This window comes from Muntiacus reevesi, chromosome 2 (genome assembly GCF_963930625.1).
Source record: "Muntiacus reevesi chromosome 2, mMunRee1.1, whole genome shotgun sequence".
Lineage (NCBI taxonomy): Eukaryota > Metazoa > Chordata > Mammalia > Artiodactyla > Cervidae > Muntiacus > Muntiacus reevesi.
Genome location: NC_089250.1, coordinates 96,164,931 through 96,180,017, shown reverse-complemented (window position 1 = coordinate 96,180,017; position 15,087 = coordinate 96,164,931).

Sequence of the window (15,087 nt, the reverse complement as noted above, 5' to 3'; positions counted from 1 at the left end):
TGAGAGTTGGACCATAAAGAAGGCTGATCACCAAAGGATTCATATTTTTGAACCGTGGTGTTGAAGAAGACCTGAGAGTCCCTTGGACAGCAAGAAGATCCAACCAGTCACTCCTGAATATTCATCGGAAGGACTGATGCTGAAGCTGAAGCTCCAGTACTTTGGCCACATGATGCGAAGAGCTGAATCATTAGAAAAGACCCTGATGGTATGAAAGACTGAAGGTAGGAGGAGAAAGTGATAACAGAGGACAAGATGGTTGAATGGCATCACTGACTCAATGGACATGAGTTTGAGCAAACTCCAGGTAATGGTGAACGACAGGGATGCCTGGCGTGCTGCAGTCCCTGAGGTCAGGAAGAGTCAGACACAACTGAGTGACTGAACAGATCATTTATTATAAAACTTATAAAGACTTTTTCCATTTTGTCCTTTTACTTTTCTTGTAGTTTTTCTTGCCATTTGGTTTTTATTTTTATATTTAGTAATCAAATTTATCTCTCTGTCTCATTGTTTGTAGAGTTTGAATCATAATTAGAAAGGTTTTCTCCATTCCTTGGCGATAGAGTAATTCACTCAGTTTTTTCTAGTATTAGTATGGTTTCATTTTCTTTAATGTTTAAATTTCTGATCCATTGGAATTTATCTTAGTATATGATATAAGGTATGGATTCAGTTTTATATTTTTTCTATCTGGTTATTAAAATGTTCTCCCCTCCCATGAGAATCAATCCTTATGAAATATTAGATTTGCATTTGTAATTGAAATTAATTTTAGATTTCATATTTTGCTTGATTGGTCTGCCTAATCCATGTGTCAGTACTAGCCTGTTTTAATATGAGAGACTTTATAAAATGTTTTATTATCTGTGATAGGTAACCCCCTCAACTTCATCATCTTTTGCAGGATTTTCTTGGCATTGTTGCACCTTTGCTCTTCAGTATTGAGTGGCCTAATTCCAGGAATTTTTTTTAAAGCTGTTACGTTTATTGTCCCATCCTAAAGGAAATCAGTCCTGAATATTCATTGGAAGGACTGATGCTGAAGCTGAAACTCCAATTCTTTGGCCACCTGATGTGAAGAACCAACTCCTTGGAAAAGATCCTGATGCTGGGAAAGATTGAAGGCAGGAGGAGAAGGGGATGACAGAGGATGAGTTGGTTAAATGGCATCGCCCACTCGATGGACGTGAGTTTGAGTAAGCTCTGGGAGTTGGTGATGGACAGGGAAGCCTGGCATGCTGCAGTCCAGTTCAGTTCAGTCAGCTGAAGCCTGTCTTGGAGAATTTTGAGCATTACTTTACTAGCGTGTGAGATGAGTGCAATTGTGCGGTAGTTTGAGCATTCTTTGGCATTGCCTTTCTTAGAGATTGGAATGAAAACTGACCTTTTCCAGTCCTGTGGCCACTGCTGAGTTTTCCAAATTTGCTGGCATATTGAGTGTAGCACTTTCACAGCATCATCTTTTAGGACTTGAAATAGCTCAACTGGAATTCCATCACATCCACTAGCTTTGGTCATAGTGATGCTTCCTAAGGCCCACTTGACTTCACATTCCAGGATGTCTGGCTCTAGGTGAGTGATCACACCATTGTGATTATCTGGGTCATGAAGATCTTTTTTGTACAGTTCTTCTGTGTATTCTTGCCACCTCTTCTTAATATCTTCTGCTTCTGTTAGGTCCATACCATTTCTGTCCTTTATCGAACCCACCTTTGCATGAAATGTGCTGTAGTCCATGGGGTCGCAAAGAGTTGGATATGATTAAATGACTGAACTGAACGTTTATTGAGATTGTCTTAAATTATTAAAATAAGTTATAACCGACCTCTTTGTGATGTTATATCTGTCTAATCGAAGCATGTTTTTACATTTCCAGTTCAAGTTCACTTTCATGGTTTTCAAGTGTATTTTATATTCTTATTTAAGTTTTAGTTTTTTTAAATTGAGCAACTTAAATTGGACAGCTTAAAATTAGACACCTATAAATTAAAGCATTAATTTATAAATGCTTTAAATTAATTTAAAGACAGCTCAAAAACTTACTGTATTAAGCAGAACAATTAAGGATTATTGTTTTAGGTGTTGTATTTTCTCTTTTTAAAAAATAATATTTGTTTTTTTATAGACTGCACTGTGTTTTTGTGGCTTTGTGCAGGCTTTCTGTAGTTGTGGAGAGTGAGGACAATTCTTGGTTGCAGTGGGCAGGCTTCTTAGTGTGGTGGCTTCTCTTTTTGCTGAGCACAGGCTTTCGCTACACAGGCTCAGTGGCTGCGACTCACTGGCCCTAAAGCGTGGCGTCAGTGGTTGGCAGAACCACTGGCTTCAGTAGTTGTCGCACATGGGCTTGATATTGGTACTCACTTGCTCTCGAGAACATGCTCAGTCCAGTGTAGGCACACGGGCTTAGTTGCTCTGCGACATGTGGGAACTTCCCAGAGTGAGGATGAAACCAGTGCACCCTGCATTGGCAGTCAGATCCACTGTATCACATTTCTCAATGTGGGAATTATTTATGTAATATTTTCTACAGTAGATCTTTTGTATTTATATGTAGTCTCTTTAAAAAGTCATTTTAAATGCAATGTGCTTAGGAATCAGAAAGCTATACACACCAGTCTAGTTAAAGAAGAAGAACAACAATAAAAATAAAAAAACAAAGGCTGGGCGAGGCAGTGGGTATGGGAAAGAGAGAGAACTATACAGAAACCTAGGCTGTAGTTAGTGTCTTCATTTAAGTACATTAATATGAACTTCTAAGCCTGTAGTCTTTCTGTCTCCTAAAATAATTTTGAAAAACTATTTGCCTTTTGCACATTTTTTTTTAGTTGACATATAACATTCTGATCATAAATGTAAGCTGTTGCAAATGATGTGAGTTCCCGTTTATGGTAACCATTGTCACTTAAAAATGATACAACATCCTATTAAATGTAGCCAATGAAATCAAAATAACATAGCAATTTTAAGGCCTCTGGTCATCCATTAAAAGCTATAGACATGATCTTTAATAGCCAAATTTAACATTATACAGTTTTTTCCTTAATTGTGTATTCTTTCTCTTTCCTGTACAGAATTACATTGTAGTGAAATACACCTTTTTGCTAAATTATCTTTTTTTGAAACTGATCATTGTATTATGCTTTTTGGCAATAAAACTGGATATGAATTTAAAATAATTATTTAAGAAGGGAGGGGCCAAGATGGTGGAGTAGGAAGACCCTGAACTCACCTCTTCTCATGGGCACACCAAAATTACAACTATATACAGAGCAACTGTTGATGTAAAAGATTGGAAGATTAACAGACAAGATCTTGTACAATTAAAGATGTAAAGAAGGAACCCCAAGTGTACGGGTAGGAGGTACAGAGACACAGTATAGTTAAGATCCATACCCCCAAAGTGGGTGACCCACAAACAGGACCATAATTATTATTGGAGAGGTTCTCCCCAAGAAACAAGTGGTCTGAGCCCACATTGGGCTCAATAGCTCTGGCGTCCTGCACCAGGAGGGTGAGCCCCCAGAACGTTTGGCTTTGAAGGCCAGTGGGGCTTACTTACAGGAGAGCTAGAGTGCTCTGGGAAATAGAGAGCCTTAGTGCATAGTTACGGTCATCAGAGTAGTATGGTGCTAGCAGAGAAACAGACACATGGATCATTGGAGCAGGAGGGAGAGCCTTAAAATGAACCTATCCTTATGGGGCGATTAATGTACAACAAAGAGGGCAAGAAGACACGACAGGGGAGAGATAACCTCTTCAATAAATTGTATTGGGAAAACTGGACAATTGCAAGGAAAACTGGACAACTATAGGTAAAAGAATCAAACTAGACTACTCTTTTGTATTATGCATAAAAGAAATCCATAAGAGATTAAAGGCTTAGATATAAGACCTGAAATCATGAAACTTCTAGAAGAAAACATAGGCAATGTACTCTTTGACATCTATCTTATATTTTTTAGATATATCTCTTCAAGGCAAGGGAAATAAAAGCAGAAGTAAACAACTGGGACTACACCAAGCTAAGAAACCTTTGCAAAGCAAAGGAAAATATAAAAATTAAAAGGCCGTCTTCTGAATCAGAGAAGATATTTGCAAATGGTGTATTTGATAAGAAATTAATATTCAAAATGTACAAAATACTCGTATAACTCAACATAACCCAAGAAACAAAATCCAAAATCCAACAAGCAACATGATTAAAAAATAGGCAGAGAATGTAAATAGACGTTTTTCTAAAGAAGATGTGCAAATGACCAACAGAGACATGAAAGATGCTCAACATTACTAATCATCAGGACAATGCTAACAAAACCCCCAGTGAAATAATAGCCTCATACCTGCCAGAATGACTATTATGAAAAAGACCACAAATAAAAAGTGCTGCTGAGGATATAGAGAAGTGGGAATTCATGCGTACTGTTGGTGGGAATGTAAAAAACTTCCACTATGAAAGTTTCTCAATAAATGAAAAATATAACTACTATATGATTCAGCAATTTCATTTTTATTTATTCAAAGAAATAACACTAATTAGAAAAGATCTATGCATTCCTTGTTCATTGCAGCATTAGCCACAATATGGAAGCAACCTAAGTGCTTGATAGCACTTAAGCCAAGTTTATAGGCTTATTCTTAGTTGGTCCTCACTGAAGTAGCACTCTTGTCATATGTTAAGTTGCTCAGTCGTGTCCAACTCTTTGTGATCCCATGGACTGTAGCCTGCCAGGCTCCTCTGTTCATGGAATCCTCTGAGAGTGGGTAGTCTTTTCCTTCTCCAAGGGATTTTCCCAACCCAGGGCTTGAACCTGAGTCTCCAGCATTGCAGGCAGATTCTTTTACTGTCTGAACCACCAGAGAAGCCCAGTGTGTGAGAGCAAGGAATAAACCTGCTGAGTCCCCGTTCTTGACCATTGTATTATGCTGCCTTGAATTGTTTCAATAAAACTTCATGAAGCAGAGCTTCCAAAGCTGTGTGCCATAGCACAGTGGGTGGGGTATAGACACATAGATCCTCTCAGAGTTGGCAGAAGTTTGCAGGCCAGTTTGCCTGTCTCAGTGAGCAACTTTTTCTTCTGACCAGGAGTGCTAGTTTAAATTTTTTTAGTTTTAACTAATTTCTTGACTGCACCACATGGCATGTGGGATCTGAGTTCCCCAACCAGGGATTGAATCTGCACCCTCTGCAGTGGAAGTGCTGAGTCTTAACCACTGGACTGCTAGGGATGTCGCAGGAGTGCTAATTTAAATACTGTTTTCTATATGCATCAAGAAGTTGAAAAGACTGGGAGATCTTTGGGCAGATGCCATAAGTGGACTATACGCCCACTAAAACGAAAGAAAAATACATGAATGAAGTTATCAGTAATGTTTATCTGAATGGTGAAGCAAATCTGTATCATTTAATCCAGGAATTGTAAAATAGTGGCCTATGGCTAAATTTATCCTGGAAAACTCTACAAACAACCTTCTGGAATGACCGAGCACAATTATTTAAACAAAAATAGAATGTGCTTTCCTTTTCATGGGCCAAGAGAACATTCAACAGTCTGTACTGCTCCTGTATACCTAGAAACTTGATACTTTTACATTTTCCTGCCTGGTTTCTGGAGGCTTTTGGGTGTGCAGCTCTTATTAAATCACTGAAAAAGTGATAGGTCATACATGGTTGGTTGTTGTTGTTCAGTCAATAAGTCGTGTCCAACTCTTTGTGACCTCATGGACTGCAGCACGCCAGGCTTCCCTGTCCTTCACTATCTTCTGGAGTTTGCTCCAACTCATGTTCATTGAGTCGATGATGCCATCTAACCGTCTCATCCTCTATCACCCCCTTTTCCTCCTACCCTCAATTTTTGCTGGAATCAGGGTCTTTCCCAATGAATTGGCTCATGGCTGGTAGACTGTATTAATTATCTTTTTGTTCTTTTCATCAGAGGTCTGTTGGGGGTGGGGGAGAGCGAGCATCAACACTGGAATTAACCAGTGGGCAGATTAAACACTGATCTCAACACCAGCACCAAAACAACAATAAAATCATTCCTCTCTTCTTCTTCTTTTTGAAAAGTTGTTTGGAAAAAATTTAGTTCATGTTTCATTAAAAAAAAATCAAAGTAGTTTTAGGAAACGCCATTGCTTGTTGTATAAATAAGTGCTAAATAGATTGTGTTGTTTTCTGAAATTATTATTGGTAAATTCAGAGCTATTTTGGATTTTCTTATAACAATATTGCAGTGTTTTTTTTTTTTTTTGTCTGAATTTTGAGAGCCAAGAATACTATAAGTCTTGCACTGGAGAAGTAACTATCTCCCTTGGGAAGCTGGTTTCTGTAAAAGGATATCCAACCTGTAAAGTGACTTCAAAGTGCGAGTCTGTATAATGTACCTGACTTCATTATTATTATGGGTTGTGAATATTTATAGCACACTAACCTGTTTTCCTTTAAAAAAGATTTTCTGAAGCTTTTCCAATACATACATTTATAGTGAATATGAAAGTGATCTGTGAGTTCACCAATCAGCTTTATGAGATCTTACTTTTCTCTTGCCTTATTTGCTCCAGATATTTCTTTAAGTTATGTAAATATTTTTTATCTTTATTATTTACCCTGTTTTCTTCTGATTTCTTTCTCATTGTGTGCCTAGAAAATGTGCATCTTGAAGTTGGTATTTGCTGTTTTTCATACTATTGTGGCTAGTTTGCATCTGTTAAGAGTATTATCTCAAACTTCGTATAAAATAGTTTTATATTCTACTTGTAATTCAGCACTTTTTTTTCTCAATATCATGAGATTTTTTTTTATATTTGAGATGTATTCATGTTGGTGCATATGGCTTCAGTTCATTTTTAACTATTTTAAGTGATTTCATTTTATAAATATGCTTTTATATAGTCGTTCATTCTCTGTTGATAAATATTTCATTTGTTTCTTTCTCTGCTGATTACATCAGAAACTGAGAGTCAGCATTGTATAGGGGCTAAAAGCAGAGACTCTGAAAGTTATTTCTGGTTCAAATACTTGTCACATCATTAACATAATTAACAAACTCAGTAACAGGTAAAAGTTGGTCCTGCGTGGATTACAAGGAAGTGCTGTCATGAGCAAAGGATACTGATTAATCCAATGTTGTATACACAGGTCTGAAAATGAAAATAAAAGTAAACAGATGGTAATCATGGAGTTGTAATGAAGATGAAATGTGTTAGTATTTATGAAAAAAAACAGAATAGTGCCTGGTACATAGTAAGTACTATGTAGATATTTGTTATGTAAAAATATAAAATAAGTCACAGCAATGAAAGGTGTTGAAAAATCTCTCCTTGGATACTTGAAATTGAGTTTTTCTAGGATATATTATTCGGAGTAGGTAAAATTGCTGTCTGAGGGTAGACAAATCTGTCTTTTTTGAAACTGTAGAGGTTTTTTTAACCCCCCCTCAAACTTTATTGAAGTATGGTTGGCAGAAAAATAGTATATATTTAAGTTATACCATGTGGTATTTTATTTTATTTTATTTATTTATTTTTTTGTGTGTGAACACAACTTTTCATTTCTCTTGGGTAAATACTCAGAAGAGGGATTGCTGAGTCTCCTTATTTTACATAACTTTTTGGTAAACATCTTCATGCTTTCATTTTTGTTCAAATTTAGGATACATATCTAGAAATGGATAACAAATACCAATCCACAAGACTCCTCAGTCCGTTGAATTCTTCAGGCAAGAATACTGGAGTGGGCTGTCATTTCCTTTTCCAGGAGATCCTCCCGACCCAGGGATTGAACCCGGGTCTCCTGTATTGCAGGCAGACTCTTTACCAACTGTGGTCCGTACCCCGCCGCTCTGTTCACTGGATGCTGATCGATGGGGACCCAGGAGCCCACGAAATGGGCATTCCCAGTTGCAATGGAGACCCCTGAGACCTGGGACCCACTGCCTAGGAGCTCAGAGGAGGCACCCTCCACCCCCGACATGGGCCAGGTGTGCTCCGCCCATACGCCCACATCCAGGAGAGGCCCGCGGGGCTCCCTACTGCCGCCAGGTGAAATCCATCCAGGAGCAAATCCACCCCAAGCGACAACCCAAGCTTTTTATCAGCTGTGACGTGAAGTCGCTCAGTCGTGTCTGACTCTATGTGACCCATGAACTGTAGCCTACCAGACTCCTCCGTCCATGGAATTTTCCAGGCAAGGGTACTGGAGTGGGTTGCGATTTTCTTCTCCACCATGTGGTATTTTAATCTTTACCTTTTCAAGCAGTTTGCCAGATTGCTCTCCAAAGTACTGGTACTAATTCAGTTTTCTGTTACCTCTCATCACCCAAGTGTGTATAGAGATCACAGACATGTCTCCATAATCTTTTACCACTTGAAATAGTGAATTTATAAAAATTTTTGTCAGTTTTTGTTTGTGAAATGAATGCCTTTGTGGTTTAGTTTACTATATTTCCCTGATTTCAAATGAGATTGAACTACTTTTGCATATTTAATGGCCATTTTTTCTAGAGTGCCTAATTATTCTCTTGACTCTTTTTCTCCCTTTTATAAGTTTCTTGGTGTTTTTCTCACTGATTTCTTGGCCATCTATCAAAATTCCTTCTTTTGACATTTTAGTCTTTAATCCATCAGGAATTGACTTCTAGGGAATTCCCTGGTGGTCCAGTGGTTAGGACTCTGTGCTTTTACTGCCAAGGGTGTGGGTTCAATCCCTGATTGGGAAACTAAGATCCTGAAAGCCATGCAGCCTGGCCAAGAATTAAAAAAAAAGGAACTGACTTTTGTTTATGGAGTATATTTGAGATTCAGCTTATGTGTGTGTGTGTGTATTGCTCAGACACTCAGTTGTGTCTGACACTTTGCAACCCCATGGAATGTAGCCTGCCAGGCCTCTCTGTTCATGGGATTTTCCAGGCAAGAATACTGGAGTGGGTTGCCATTCCCTTCTCGAGGGGATCTTCCCGACTTAGGAATCCAACCTGCATATCTTCAGTCTCCTGCATTGGCAGGCAGATTCTTTACCACTGTGCTGCCTGGGAAGCCTATATATATATATATGTGTATATATATATATATATAAAATTTTTTTTAGCCATTATATATTCTCGTTTGTTCTTTCCTCATTTATTTTAGTTATGCTTTGGTCACAAATTGTGTTTCTATGTATGTGTATTTAGGTCTGTTTCTGGACTTTCCATGTCATTTTAGTGACCTGTTTTTCCCTGTTTTAACACCACTTTGACTTAAATTTCATGATTTTTAAGAATACATTTGATATGTATGACTTGAGCTATTCATGCTCTTTTACAAAATTTTTTGTTAATTTGTCAATTTTCATGAAAAATTATAGTATGATATTATTAAAATTGTTTTTAATTTATAGGTTAATTTCGGGGATAATTTATAATTCTCTTTATTAGAGTGTCTCATCCATGAGAACATTTTTAGTTAGGACATTTTTGTTCTACTTATATTTAAATTAATGTGAAGTTTTCTTTGTTCTGCATGTTAACAATTCTGATTACATATTACTTTCCATTTTGATGTGTTTGGAGCAGATGTGGTTAATTGGTAGGTGTATGGCTCCACTGGAAGTTCTCTGTTCTTTTTTTCCATTTTTTCCTTCACACATCTGATTGGCTTTCAGAGTTCCAACTATCAGCTCTGTTTCAGTGAACCTTCAGTCTCTTTTCATAGCTTATCTAATCTTGCTCTTTATTCTGTTGGTCATCATTCTAGGCTTATTTTGAATTCACATTTTTCAATTGTGGATAGCATTATTCATTCTAAAATGTACAATCAACGCTTTTTAGACTAGCTGAAGTTTTGCCAGCCTTTTCTTCACTAGTGTGAGTCATTTCTATAATAAACCTATGCTAGATCTTTGAAAGTGTGTTAGTCGCTCAGTTGTGTCTGACTTTATGTGACCCCATGGACTGTAGCCCGCCAGGCTCCTCTGTCCATGGGATTCTCCAGACAAGAATATTGGAGTGGGTAGCCATTTCTTTCCTCCAGGGGATGATCTTCCTGATGCGGGGATAGAACCTGGGTCTCCCACAATGCAGGCAGATTCCTTACCGTCTGAGCTGCTAGGAAATGCTAATAACTTAAGATTGACTATACTTTAAAGCCTCTCAGACTAAAGTTGATACAGTGACAAAGCTTTTTATCAAGGGGAATGAAAGCAACTGGACATCAAATATTGTTGGCCATTTTGCCTTTACGTTGATTTTTGAAAGTGTGTTTAACTCTTATGATCACAAGCATATGAGACTTTCAGACCCATTTCTGCATTTCTGCATTAAGGAAGAATGCAGACAGTATACGTGAGGCTATGATTCTTGTGTCCATTCCTCAAAAATGATAGAACTTCCTCTGTGCTCTTTTTAAGTCAGCTGTGTTTTATGATGGAGCAGCTACATTTCTCCATAAAAACTTTGAGCAATATTGCCAAGAAAAATATAAATGATTTAAAACACACTCTCAGACTGCAACGTTAACAAGCATTTTCTAATAATTGAAGGAGGAGCACTAAAAACATGCCACATCTTTTAACATCTTAGGCCTTTTGTTCTCACAATACCCTTCAGGAGGATGACAGTATAATAATGAGGAAGACTTTTAATCAACATTAAGGGCTATCATATCTGTCAAACTGGTGCCCCTTCATTTCCAAGAGCACGATCGTTAGTTCTCTGTTTAATGTGTTAATACTTTCCTTGCCACGTCCAAGATGGCACATTTATTTTAACCCCATATAGTGACTTGAGGGCCTTCCCAGGTGGCTCAGTGGTAAAGAATTCGCCTGCCAATCAGGAGACTCGGGTTCGATCTCTGGGTCAAGAAGATTCCCTGGAGAAGAAAATGGCATTCCAGTATTCTTCCCTGGGAAATCCCATGGACCAGAAGAGCCTAGCAAGCTGCAGTCCATGGGGTCACAAAAGAGATAGACATGACTTAGCAACTGAAACAGCAACAAAAGTAACTTGACAGATAGTTCTGTTGGTTTTGTTTAGTGAAACAAAAATAATTGAAGACATATAACTTAAAGCTATTCTTAGAGAAAGAGTACCCTTTTAAAGAGTAAGTTAATCATAAAATATATCATGCCCACTACCTCCTCCCCTTTTCTAATTAAAATAAATGCCTCTGTAAATTGTACAGGCAAGACACATTGACATGGAAATTGAATGGTCTGTGGTTCCAGCTTGGCTACTTTTAGTCTCTAAATCTTACTTAATTTGTTAATTTGGAAAGTGAGGTGGTTGCTTATGCAACTAAGGGAAGAAGTGAGTTTAAAGGAGTTTAGAAAAGTAGAAGTAATTTGGTGATGTTGCCCCCACTCCCCCTTTTTTGGCTGCACTTGTGTCTTGTAGGGTCTTAGTTCCCCAACCAGGGATTGAACCTGGGCCCTTGGCAGTAAAAACACTGAGTCCTGACCCCTGGACTGCCAGGTAATTCCCTGTTTTGCTCTTTATAAATTCAAAATGGAATTTGCATAGCTTTCTGGGTTTTAAGGTGATGTTGGGAAAAGGCAAGCTCTGTTTCTAAAAGGAAACCCCAGCTGTAAAATTTTTTCAGAGTGAAATTCAAGAACGCTTTCTAGTTCCTCCTCTTTGGGAATAAGGGCAGTGTGCTGTCCTGTGTCACATGGTGAGAGTGATATGGCTGCAATTAGCCTCCCAGTAATTAGCAAGTTTGATGCTGTTGTTTTGGCTCCTCTCACGACTCTACCTACTTCTGCCAAAAAGGCCCTGCTTGGTCAGAGTTGATGACTGATCCAGATATGGGTGGACTGTTTCAGGTCTTACTGAATAATTTCAGAAGACTCCAGATTCTCATCTTTAGAAAATGTTAGCAATGACCTTCCTATGCAGATATGTAATTGCCACTCAACTATTATAAAAAAGAGAGAGAGAGAAACCCATGAAGTGTTGCTTACTTAAAATCCACAAGTATTGGGATTTCCCTGGTGGTTCAGTGGTTGAGAATCTACCTTCCGATGAAGGAGATGCGGGTTTGATCCCTGGTTGTGAGTGAAGTGAAAGTCGCTCAGTCATGTCCGACTCTTTATGACCCTGTGGACTATATAGTCCATGGAATTCTCCAGGCCAGAATGCCGGAGTGGGCAACCTTTCCCTTCTCCAGGGAATCTTCCCAGCCCAGGGATTGAACCCAGGTCTCCCGCATTGCAGGCGGTTTCTTTACCAGCTGAGCCACAAGGGAAGCCCAGGAATACTGGAGTGGGTAGCCTTTCCCTTCTCCAGCGGATCTTCCCAACCCAGGAACTGAACCAGGGTCTTGGTCCCATGTACTATGGGGCAGCTAAGCCTCTGTGCCACACCTAGAGAAAGCCCACATACCACAATGAAGAGCCTGTGCAGCTCAAAGGAAAAAAAAATACACTACCATGCATGCAAGTGGACGAAGCATGATTAGAGACCAGGATATTTGATGCAGGGTTGCTTATGCTTTCCACTGGAAGACATTGTGCATTGGTCTTAATAATATGGGCTTCTAGAATGCGACACCACAACCTTGACCTTGGGCACGTTATTTAATCTTTCTGAGTCTCTGTTTTCCATCAAGAACAAGGAGATGCTAATACTTTTTTTTTAAAGGGCAGTTTCTGGGCTGCCATCCTCCTTTCTCCCCCTTTTCCTCTCTCTGCCATCATCATTACTGAGGTCTTGATATGTCCGCTCCAGTCTGCTCTATCCTGGGACACAGTTTTGGACAAGGCAACACTTCCTTCTGCCTTTGTAGACTTTACAGTTTAGTGGAGGTCTTTATTACATGGTAGTGCAAGCAATTAGGATAGCCAGGGGTGGAGGGCTGCTGGACAGGTAGAGAAGACTTCCTGGTGGCTGAGACTGAAAGATAATGAGGATTTAGCCAGGTGAGGAGGAGGGGAAAGAATGTACCAGGAAGGGAAAACTAGAAGATGTGAGAGCTTGTGGTGGTCTTCCAGGAGCTGAAAGCAGTTCAGCCTGTGCAGGTGTGGGGAGTGGTGAGAGTTGAGAAGGTTCAGGGGCAAAGCCATGCCACGAAGGCCCCTGCTCATCATGTTAAGGGTTTGGGACTTGGTTCTGAGAGCTTTGGGAAGCCACTGCAGGAGTTGAAGAAAACTTCCAGGTGACGCTAGTGGTAAAGAATCTGCCTGCCAATGCAGGAGACATGAAACATAGTTTTGATCCCTGGGTTGGGAAGATCTCTTGGAGAAGTGCATGGCAACCCACACCAGTATTCTTGCCTGGAGAATCTCATTGACAGACGAGCCTGGCGGGCTGTAGTCCATAGAGTCGCAAAGAGTTGGACATGACTGAAGCAACTCAGCAAGTATGCCAAATGGTAAGATTCATATTCTGGTTATTGTCTGAAAAAAAATAGATATGGAGAGGTTGAGAATGGAGGCCAGTTTGCAGGCAAGAGATGGTGGGACCCCAGTTGGGAACAAAGGAAGCAGGAATAGGAAGTAAGTATTGGACCCCTTGATGGTCCAGTGGCTAAGACTTTGCCTTCTGATGAAGGGCGTGCAGGTTTGAGTATTGATTGGAGAGCTGGATCCCCACACGCCTTGCAGCCAAAAAACCAAAACAGAAAATAGAAGCCATATTGTTACAAATTCAAAAAAGCCTTTAAAAACAGTCCACATTAAAAAAAAATCTAAAAAAAGAAGAAGTATCTTCCACAGATATTTGTGTTGGAGAATGGCAGACTTGGGTGTGGGCTTCCCTGGTAGCTCAGGAATCTGCCTGCAATATAGGGGACCTGGGTTCAATCTCTGGGTTGGGAAGATCCCTTGGAGAAGAGAATGGCTACCCACTCAATTGTTCTTGCCTGGAGAATTCCATGGACAGGGGAGTGTGGAAGGGGGAGTGTGTACATGGGGTTGCAAAGAGTTGAGAACGGCTGAGTGACTAACACTTTCAGTTGTTTTTTTCAGAGTGTCAGGCTTGAGTGTGGGAGGTGGAGAAGCGGGAAAAGTTGAGCATAGGGGTCAGGTTTTTGACTTGGTCAACTGCCAAGTGGGTGGTGGTGCCTTTCCCTGAGTTACAGGATGTCAGGACTGGGGAAGAATAGTATTTCTTTCTCCGCAGATCCAGCACTCGCTGCATGCTGTGCATGGTTCTAAGCAAGTGTTTTGTGTTGACTTGTATCATCAAATTCTCACCTTGGCTCTAGGAGGTTGACATGTCTATTGATTTCCATTTTATAGATGAGGAAACCAAGGCGTGGAGGGGTGAGCAGTCTGCCTCAAAACACAGGGCCAGACAGTTCTCAGGTCAGAGTTCAAAGCAGGCAGTGAGGCCCAGAATCCACATTCTTAACCACTGCACCATACTTTATCTTCCCAGTGGGGAGGATAAGTTCATTTTTGGTTGGAGAGACCATCAAGACATAGAGAAACCCAGGGGTTTGGAGTTTAGAAAAAAATTTAGGCCGTGACATAGATATGGGAAATGCCTGGTGTACCTGTAATTGAACTGTGGAAGGAAGCGTAGAGTGAAAAGAAAAGAAGGCCTCTGAATTCAGCAGTGTTCTAATTGTTCCCAGAAGACTGAGGTTAGGCACGGCTACAGAGTTAGCAACAAAACCAGGAGAGGATGGGCAGACTGTCACTGACATCTTCATGAGGGTACCTGGTTTTAGCAGGACTCCAGTCCCACCTCTGCACTCCCTCTGTGACGTGGGGCCCCCGAGGCCGTGCTGACACTCACTCCTTTTCCTTGGCCCTCAAGATACCCCTGTCTTTTACTGTTGCTTGTTCCTGCTACTCAGGTCCCAGTTGCACATTACTGGATTATCTCATCTCCCAGACCAAGTTCTCTGCCTGCCTGTCCATGCATCACTTTGTGTATTTTACTAGTGTGCACGCAGTCCGTGGCACTTTTCAGTCCATCACTCTCCCTGGTCGTATAATCTGTAGAGCTGTGTTTAACTGTGTCAGGCTGGGGATTCTGCGTTTCCCTATCCACCATCTGCTTTTTTCTCCTAAATCCTCTCTGAGCTCTGCTCTCCACTCTAGCATTTCAGTTCCATCTGTGATCAGCCATTCAACTTTTAAAAACCCAGCCTTAGACTCCTGTCATT